The sequence below is a fragment of the Austrofundulus limnaeus genome, unplaced genomic scaffold (assembly GCF_001266775.1).
Source record: "Austrofundulus limnaeus strain Quisiro unplaced genomic scaffold, Austrofundulus_limnaeus-1.0 Scaffold223, whole genome shotgun sequence".
Lineage (NCBI taxonomy): Eukaryota > Metazoa > Chordata > Actinopteri > Cyprinodontiformes > Rivulidae > Austrofundulus > Austrofundulus limnaeus.
Genome location: NW_013952625.1, coordinates 184,077 through 194,297, shown reverse-complemented (window position 1 = coordinate 194,297; position 10,221 = coordinate 184,077). Strand labels below are relative to the sequence as shown.

Sequence of the window (10,221 nt, the reverse complement as noted above, 5' to 3'; positions counted from 1 at the left end):
GAGAGTGAACACTTTCAAATAAAAAGAAGATTGGATTCAGTTGGGGTGGTGCTGCTGGGGGGGGTTGAATGTAAGAGATAAAAAAAGCAAAAGAAACATGAAGAATTTCTCTCTTTTTTAAAATACTGAGGCAGAAACTAATGCGAGAAAAGCAAGAAAAGAGGGAACGGGTGAAGGAGAGCGAGCAAGTTCGAGTGTGAGAATCGCTCCTGCCCTCTGTCTTCACACACTGCTGCCTGTATGCATGTGTGTGCGCCGCCTCTCCCTCGCACACACACAGACTGAGGGAGAGAGAGAGGGAGAGGGAGAGAGAGAGAGAGAGGGAGTGTTTGTGTAAGCAGAGAGAGCACATCGCAGCAGAGATGCAGCAGGAGGTTTTCCGAGGTACGTTCTCTCTCTCGTATGCTTTGCCTTCCTGAGAGACAGACTGGGGCGAATTAGAGAGGCCGAATTGTGTTTGTTTTCCTGCTTGTTCTTGTTTTTTATTTTTTTATTATTTTATTTATCTGCTTCACTCCGCTGCTGTGGTGGCGGCTTCTCCATGCATGAAGAGGAGGAAAAGGTTTTTATTTTACTGTGCGTGTGTCGAGGTGGGTGTGTGTTCTTGCTGTTTGTTGAAGCATATTTATGAGTGTGTCTGGCCGTTTGTGTGTGTGTGCGTGCGTGTGTGCGTCATTTACAGGCCTCGTCTCCCTCATCCTCCCCTCTGTTGCTGACGCACCACGCAGTTCTTTTTCAAGAGCGATGACTCGCTTTTGAGGTTGTGATGAAACTTTTAATTTTACCGAAGCCCCTGAAATTCGGCTCAGGTGGGCGGCGGGACGCCGGCACTGCAGAACGGGCGTTAAACACAATGTAGAATTAGGTTTTTTTTTTAAATAAATGTGTTAGAGCCAGGCTTCCTCATCTGCATTTAAACTTATCAAGTGAAGTGTTCAGGGGGGCAGCCCAATTTGTCCTCCATTTTGCCAGCTTGTTGTTTCCTCCCTGCAGAGCAGCTGAGGACGTATTGATGTCCCCTAACCCTGTCATTGCAGCCTTCGCTTCTTTTCCAAAACAACATAGCATCTGCTGCCAGCTACTCCACATTCCTGGTTTCCATGGAGGCCGAGCCAAGCCCCTCTGTGCTCAATGTATGGAAAATGTGATGCACGCAGCCACAGGGTTTGAGGGGGGTCACAGGTCACACAATAGAAAGTGTTTTTCATCGCTCCATGGTGGCACAAAACGTGATCGTCTTTGCATTTAGGCAGTCAACTTTCATGAGCATCATTGTCGTAATATTTATGACTTTTAAAACTTACCCTAAAACTAAGACCCTTTTCTCCCCATGTTGGAATGACAATACAACATATGGCTTTGACGATTTTTAAAAACAACTTGGTGCACAAATTTGACTTTTACATTTTCTCTAACTCACACTGGGTCAAAATTATGCATTCAGATTTATGTTTTTAAACTTAGTGCAAAAATAAGTAAATTTGTGTTTGCTAGGTTATGTTTTTGTTGCAACAATCTAAATCGTACATCATTGGAAAGTCTGTTAATGTCTCTTTTAAATGGTGCCACATTTGTAAGGAACATGCATTTGTGGGATGAGCAGTAGAGCTGAGCATGTGGGTTGTGCACATGAAAAACTTGCCAAATCCTCTTTGCCAAACAGCTTATTTCACTGTTTTGATTGACACAGTTTCTGCCAATCATAAGATGTATTCCCAGGAAGCGTTGTTACTACAAAGAAATGATCTACCAAACACAAATTTTCTTACTTTTTATCCTGAGTATACATCCCTATTAATACTTGTTTAAATGTCCTCTAGCGATTTGAACCTCCAACACCTGTTCGTTATATCCATCAACAAGCTTTTATTATCATTCTTGCTGGCAGCACGATGGCTCAGTGGTTAACACAGATGCTTCACAGCAAGATGATCCTGGGTTTGGACCTGGGGTCTTTCTGTGTGGAGTTTGTATGTTCTCCTCGTGCTTGTGTTGGTTCTTTCCAGGTGCTCTGGTTTCCCCCACAGATCAAAAACATGTACGGTTCCAGGCCCAGGCCTCCCTTGCAAAAGAGATCTAAGATCTCAGTGGGATTTACCAGGTTTAATAAATACATTTTTAAAAGTAATAATAATTGGAGGTGGTCCTGTGCACAAATACCACTGATTTCAGCCCTCAGCACGATGCTGCCACTGCCGTGCTTGACCATTATTTACAATGTTTTTGAATCCGAAGGCCTCACTCTGACTCGTTCAAACAAACTTCTTGTTTTTGTGGCCAGCATAACTCTCCAGTGTGGTTTCAGCACGTGGGCAGTTGCAAATTTCTGTTGAGGTTGAAGGTGTTGCGTTMGGAGCTTAAGGCTTTTTTTTTCTCGGTTGGCAACCTTTTAAGTATATAATAAATGTAAAATTTTCTTGACTGTGACTTGAGCCATTGTTGATTTTAGAGTTTCTCCTAAACATCCGAACCAAATTTCTTTCATCTGAGGCTGACAGAAGAGTTTTCACCAAACAAATCCTATTTATGCTGGCAAAGAGAAACTACCTGCTGCAGTCAATCATGATCACCAACAAGAAAATTATAGGCCTTGTCGTGTTAAAAAAGACATCCATTCAGCAACATTTATTGAAAGATTTGGGTGAAAATATGGATCTGTTTAAGCTTGTTTGTGTCATTTTGACTGTTTTGGTCAGAGAAAATTCACAAACAGAAACTAACTTGTCCACTTACTTCTACTTTTAAAAACTATCAATGTCRTATGTTGCGTAATCATCCCACCCTGGAAAAAAGGACGGTTCACATRAATCCCTAAAACCCCCAAATTAATCTGGCTTTTCTGCCCATGATGAGTAAACATCTGACTGCAGCTGCGTGTGAGGGTCACACAACCGATGCGCCTCTGGGCCTTTTTCTTTCTGCCACCAACATGAAAGCCGCTCAGACGTAATTGTAGCCATCTTTAAGTTGGTTAACTGTGTTTACAGTTCCTCATCAGATGCGTCAGGCATAAAGGATGTGGACACGTTCAGGAAGCTGCTCGCTGCGTTTGCAGCTCACGGTGACCGTTCTAACACTTCCACCTCGCCTTGCTGATGCCGAATCTTTCACGGCTGTTTGAGACCCGCAGCCTCCAGCAGGGACTTCTCACCCTCTTCARGGGGGTGGACTACATGTGTAAATTGGAAATGATTTGAGGGGAAATTGCCTCAAAAAGGTCACCAGTGTTGTGCCACGGCTCTCCAGGGGGACTTCTTTTATTTTTTATTTTGGAGGGTTGGTCGTTTTCTAATGCCTTCCTTAATTCGGGGAAACCTGTGCTGACAGAAAACAGGAGCGTACGTCGGTGTAGATGTGGGCAGGTTTGATGGTGCGAGGCCTGGCGTTCAATCCCCCCCCTTCACTGAGCACGACAGCTTCCACACGAGCCCGTTGAGCTGAAGGGGATCTGAAAGATGAGGAAACCATCAAACGTGAACATGAGATAGATGTGTTTGAAGTTACCCCCTACATGCCCCCCACTCATACATCCTTAAACACTAAAACCGCTCCCCGACCAACTTCCCCTCTCCTCCTCCCTCCATCCCATCTGGCTGTCTCCAACCTCTTTTGGCCAGGGGGGTTGTGCAGAGTTCAGTAGCCTCTGTTGCTAACAATACAGCCCCCCCTCCTCCCGCCCCCGTTTTTTCCAATCAAACACTTGTCCTCACACACCAACTGCCGCTGCTTCAGTAGCTGGACCCTTCTGGCTGACCCCTGGTGGGGAGACAGCCCAGCCGGCTCCTCCTTCTACCATAAAGCTCCTCGCTGCTGGCTCACCGGCTGGACCACAGAGACCCCCCACCACCACCACCACACACAAGCCACCTTTCAGGGCACGCTCCCCCAAACACTTCRCACACAGGGTGACACCACGCTAATAATAAAGGCCTAGCATTCTTTGAAGGAAAGAATATCACTCGCCACTATCAACGCTAGAGTTTTTAAATAGTCATCTTTTGATGTAAAGAGTTATTTAATAACAAAATATAATTCTATGAGGTCTCACATGATCTGTTAGAGCTCAGAGACTGTGTTGAGGATGACTCTCAGCTACTCTCACACCATATTTTGGCTCTATATCTAAAACTGGCTGAGTTATAGACATTTTAATGTTGTAAAGTCGGATTTGTGCTCTATCAGACATGAGACAGCTGATCTCACTGACGTGCTTGTGAGACCATTTTTTGCATAAAAATTTTACACCCTAAAGAGTAACTGCAGCGAGAAGTCCTGGTAATCCCTCCCACTGCAGCAGTAAACAGAAACTACACAGTGACAGCACTGTTGGCACAGTGGATGTTTATTTATAGTTGATGATAGAGGAATTGGAGGTAGAAGATCTGCTATTTGTCATCAACCAAGGAGAAGTTCAGTTTTTGCTAATTTGTCACGAGACCGCCACTGTTTCCAACAGAAGGTGTGGGAACATTTACCTATGCTATCTGAACGAAACTTACTCCCCGCTGGATGTCACAGCCTCGGAGAGCTGCCTTTGTTTCCACTCTGTCTCATTTGTGCAGTCAAATTGTGTGATCCCCTTGGTTTATTTAGAACAGTGGTTCTAATCATTTGCAGGACCCTATTCTGCATGTTTTAGTTGTTTCCCTGCTTTGGCACACCTGATTTAAGTGAATGAGTGATTGGCAGGCTTCTGCAGAACATAAAAAGAAGATCAGGGAAACAAATACAACATGCAGAATAGTGGTCCTTGAGGACCAGGAATGAGAACCACTGGTTTAGAACGGTGGCAGGCACAGCTAACCAAAATCTTAGCTTCACTTACCACGAATCCGCTAAACAAGAATCTTAGTGTCTCTATTGATAATCTGCTAAACAAATAAAAAAATAAGTGGAAGCTAACGCTAAGATGACACATCTTCATCTCCCAGTTGAAGACTGGTGGGACTGATGCTATTGGTTTATTTGAAGGTGGCTGGGATCATCTGTGGCAAATCGCCCAATCTATACCAATTATAGCTCTGTCTAACTTACAATATTTCTAGTTTACCTCTTTCAGAATAAAAGCATTTCTTAGATTGAGTTTGTATTTTTATAAATACCAGTTGAAGTCAGTCAAACAACAAAGCAAATCAAGTCAAGCAAATACTTTTTCTATTATATTTTCTACCTAGTCGTTTTTTGTATTCATTATTTAACTATTGTGAATGTTATTTTATTTCTTTTACGCTTCTAGTTTGAAGCTTAGCTGCTAAGGATGCTACATGCTACACAAATGGTGTCTGACACGTCCAGCACTGCTTGAAAGATGTGATAGTTTTTATTTAATTTGGGGAAAAATAGCAAAAAAAATACAAGTTTTAGACATGTGAATTTTTAGCAGATTTGTAATTAGTGAGATCTAATTTAGCAGAAGCTAATCTCCCTGCTAACCATTTCCAAAATTAGTATATAAAAAAAATCTAATCCATTACATAAGAAGCTAGTTCGGCTGTTGGTGAGTTATCAGAACTGTGCCCACCACTGGTTTAGTAGTTTTGTTTGACTATCTTTGTAAGTTTTGCTACTTCATTTGTGACGATGGTTGTATTTTCTAACGGCCTCGGCCAGCTGCTCCTCAGTGCAGGAGCTGAAGCAAATCAAAGCAGAGTTCACGCCCACTTCGAACCCATTAAACGAGACAATGGTTTTAACAGGGGTTTGTGCACAGGACAGATTAGAGGCAGTGAAAAAACAAAAACACAATTTTTGTCGTGCAACCACGTCAGTGAGACCAAATTTCTGCACTTCTGATAAAGTATAGCCTGGCCCTTGCCTTCCTACGCAGCTCCGCTCAATTCTAGTTTCCCTTCACTGCTCCGTCTGGGACTTCTCCCACTGAGATGGATTTTGCTGGCAGATTTTTAGCCGGGCCAATCAGAGAACAGAACGTTAATTTTTTGYACAGTGTCTGCTTGTAATTTATTTTACCTGGACCAATCAACAAACAGAAGGTGGAGTTTTGAATTACATCGATGCTCTGCGCAGTGTTTGCTAGTTATTTTAGCATACAGCAGTGGAGGAAGTGAAAGAAGMCAGTCTGTGTTGATAAGGCTTCCAAATTAAAWTAAATKTGTCTGACAAAGCAGCAGCTCTCATTTACAGCTGTCTCGTTCAGCTCAGTAATTTTCTCCTCTCAGTAGAGTTGTTTACAGCACATGCGATTTCCGGTTAGCTTCTTAGCTTAGCCTCCTTCACACCGACAACACCAATGCTTCAGCAGAGGCCACGCCTCCTGCAAGAAATTGATTCTCTATGTAGCAAGTCCAAACCCTTGTACGAAGCAAAGGGAAGGACAGGGTCTGGTTTTAACCAGGCTAGATAAAGTACAAATCAGCCTTTTTGTCAATAAGCAGTAGTGGTCATCTTGATGTACATTATATCCAGTGATTACTTTTTAGAGTTTCATCAAAACCCAGCCATAGATTAATGAGATCTTTTGCTTACAAACAGCCAGAAACATTGTCTCACCTTCAACGAAGGGTGAAAATAAAACAGCAATCAACAAGAAAAAATTGGACGAGAGACGAAACGTTTCACTAAAGAAGAACCCATCCAGAGGACCTACTTATTTTTTCTTGTTGATTTTTGTCTACCTGGATTAAAGAGATGCATCAGGACATAAAACAGCAATATTATCAGAAAGAAAAAAATTAAAAAGCACAGAACACTCCACAGATTTAGTTTGTTTTCCTGCAGTGTCTGATACTTATTGACATTTCAGGTGTGCTCACTGTCTAGCTGTTTTCACGCACAGGGTTCGGAGAAACATGTCCAGGCGACGTCTGAAGTTGATCGCTTTCCTTTACACGTAGCACACAGCAGGTGATTGTCTGTGTCAGACATGTCCTCACGACTGGAAACCTCCGGTTTGGTTTTGGTGGAGGGTGGTGCTCGGCTAGAGTTCAGGAGCCGGGGCGCTATGCCCACTTGCGTGCTGTGAATTCTCCAAATAATTAAAGGCTTTTATTTGTACATGGGTTCAGTCTGGCATCACCTAAAGAGATAGTACAGATCTTTGGAAGCAGGATTTGGTGGAAAGGTTAGGAACAACTTCTATCTTATTTGTTTTACAGATAGCTTTTTGAACAGTTTGGTGAAGTACAGCTTAATTCTGAATGTTTRGATGAGCTAACGGCTGGTTTGAGTCAGCCCAAGATCTAAGTGGTTTTCTGCATTTTAAAACAACTATAATCTCAAAACTTTTAGTGTTACTTTAATTTAACATTGCTGCCACAGCTAATAAACACAAATATAGCTCTACCAGTGAGTTTTAAAGATCACACAACAAATACAGTACATCTTTTTGATTTTATGTAAGATTGAGTATAACATTATTTTCAGGGTTTAACATAATGAACTTCACTTATAATGGGTGATATGCATCCCTTCAAGGAAAACTAGGCCTTTATTTGTAACACTGCATACTGTATATCCTACTTACAGATGATCACTTTAAACTGTATTTTATGGCTGTAAAGTGACAAAAATACAGTTTTTCATTAACCTTCAGTGTTCACTCATATATCTGCCAGACCTTTGTTGTACAGTTTTGAATAAAACTGAAACAAAAGTTTGAATGAACAAGAAGCTTGATTAGAATAAAAATGGTGCTACGTTCAAAAACCTCAAGTTAGAAACAGAACGTAGTGATTTTATGAATATCATAAACTAATATTTTGGAAGCTGTGGATCATAATAAACAAATGTTTAAACTAAATAAAGGTGACATTTTTAGAAAACAATTTGATGACAGCAACGCATCACAAAAAAGTAACAATAACCTGCTTTAACAGCAGTCAGTAAACATACAAGAACTGAGGAGTTGTGGAGGGAATGTTGTCCCATTTTTGTCTGATCTGTTCAACAATTCTTGGTCTTTGCTGGAGTTTTCCTTTCGTGAAGCACCAAATGTTTTCATATGGTGAGAGGCATAGACTGCAGGCAGATCAGTTCTTCCCTTAGACTCTTATACTACGAGGTCCTGCAGTTATAATGCTTTTTAAGCATTGCTTTGCTGAAATATGCAAAACATTCTCTGAAGAAAAAAACTTTATCTGGACGGGAAAACATGTTCTTAAACATGTATTTACATTTCTGCACTGATGGTTCTTTTCCAGATGTGTAAGCTGCTCATACCATAGCCATTAATGCACCCCCATAACATCAGAGAGGCATGCTTTTGAGCCGTGAGCTGATAACAGCCGGTAAAATACTCTAAGTTTGTCCTGTTTGTTCTGGTTAAACAACAGTTTTTCCTCTTGATGGTCTCTTTACTGATGGGGGATTGCATCAGTTCAAATATTTAATAAACACCTCTGCTGGCTTTTTAAACATATTAACATTTCAAAATTGATTAAATCTGATAGTTTAGCACAGTGTTATATTTTAGACTGAATAGAACTGAAGCAAAAGCTCAGACCAGTATTCTGCTATAATATTATTTTAACTTCTCAGTCTTACTTTATCAACATGTTAGCCTTTTAACCTTTTTTAAATATTATCAATGAGTCGTGTGTTAAACGAGCCCATGTTGCACACTTTGTAACATTTTGTTTATTAATGTGCTATTTTTGGTTTCAGATCAAGTGCTTAAAAGTGCTTGAAACTAAATTTGTTTTATCAGGTCAAACATCGCTCTGCAGATCTGCTGACATGTTGTGTAGCATACACACATCTGGACTTCCAAGCACACAGGCACAGTTGGTCTCTTCAAAAGTCCACAAAAAGCCACTGACTTTTTTAAATGCTCAAACTCAGTCGATAGCTAAGAACTCATTTCTTTTCTTTCACCCACATGTGGAAAAAGTTAGATATTGTTCAGTAGTTGTGAATTATCCTCTCCGCTCTGACATCTCCCCGTGTTTCTTACGTCTGGCTGCTTGAGCCTCTTATGTAAGGAGGAATTAAGAGGAAAAACAAAAGGCCTAGCTTTGAAGAAAATTCATGTCACCCGCCACATTACGTCAGAGTTTAAAGTTGAGATCGTCTCATGATGAAAAATCAAGGCCAAACTCTGAAAATAAAATCAGGTGATGTGGGTCAGATCTGCTGGCATGCAAGTGGTTTGCCAACCGAATGTGGGCCAGGTCTGGCAATGATGGCACTGTTTTTTAGGATAGCACGCCACTACTGGCCTGGTTGTGGTTTGGTTTATGTGGCCCAAAACTGTCAATGCCGCCACTGGCCCAGTTGTGCTTAGGTTTAGGTGGCCCAAATCTGTCATTGCCACCACTGGCCCGGTTGTGGTTTGGTTCATGTGATGCTGGGCCATGCATGGACCACCTCTGGCAAACCACATCTAGACCACAAAAGGGCAGTCATTCTTGTTAGTGTTATTAGTGCGTTGTGTGGGCCAGACCTGGGCCTGACTAAGGTTTCTATACCATACTGTATGTGAATGTTTAAAACACCAGTTGCAATAATTTCTCTGACAYATGACTTTATAACCTCTGTGATTTACTAATTTTATTTTTGTTTTATTTAATGTTTTTTAAGGCTGATATTAGAAACTGATTTATGAGCTTATTCCAAATGATTTTTATTTCATTAGTTTGGTTTCTTTAAAAAATCTAAATAGGATATAAACTTTGTGTTATAAAACGTATTGGTTGACCATTTTAAACTCTTATTTCTGAAGTTTAGTGAAATGTGTTTCTTCTGATAATTTGCAGTTAACAGTGAGACAGAAATCAAGAACTTAAAACAGTTTTTGAGGTTCAGTTAATGCAGCAGGATTCTTTTATCTCTGGATTAAAGAAGTGACGTCTGAAACTGCTCACAAAATAAAATGTTTTTAAACCAAGTGGAGGCCTAAACATGAACAGATTTATCATGTTGGTTCTGACGTCACAGATTTATAAAGCTGAGCTCAGAAAGGTAAACTTTTTTTAAATACATCTCCTCTAAAATGTATATTTAGGTGATAAGCCTTTGTCTTTGAAGTTTATAGAACCAAAGTGATTGTGGTTTGCAGATATTTCTTTAGAGATGAAAGAAAAAAGAAGTGGGCGCTGAATGCTAATGGCTATCTTTCTATCAGCACGAGTTCGAGTTCAGCGAGGAATAAACAGATTGCTCAACGTCTGGTTCAAGGCCTTCAGCTGATGCATGAGCCAAATGTCTCTCTGCAGTTCCTGCCTTCTCTTATGCAAGTCTACTTTAGCAAACTGTCTGCTTGGA

The 10,221-nt window shown here is 41.0% G+C and overlaps 1 protein-coding gene across 2 annotated transcripts in view; it reads left to right on the top strand.

The window, feature by feature from the left end:
• Positions 1-10,221, top strand: part of zbtb4 (zinc finger and BTB domain containing 4) — a 36,869-nt gene that overhangs the window by 15,857 nt on the left and 10,791 nt on the right. The window contains exon 1 of one of the 2 annotated variants that reach the window (XM_014019502.1): positions 325-384. The exons of the other annotated variant lie outside the window; for it this stretch is intronic. The gene's annotated coding sequence lies outside the window, so the exon portion shown is untranslated. Of the gene's footprint in view, positions 1-324; positions 385-10,221 lie in introns of those variants that run through there. 2 annotated transcript variants of the gene reach the window in all.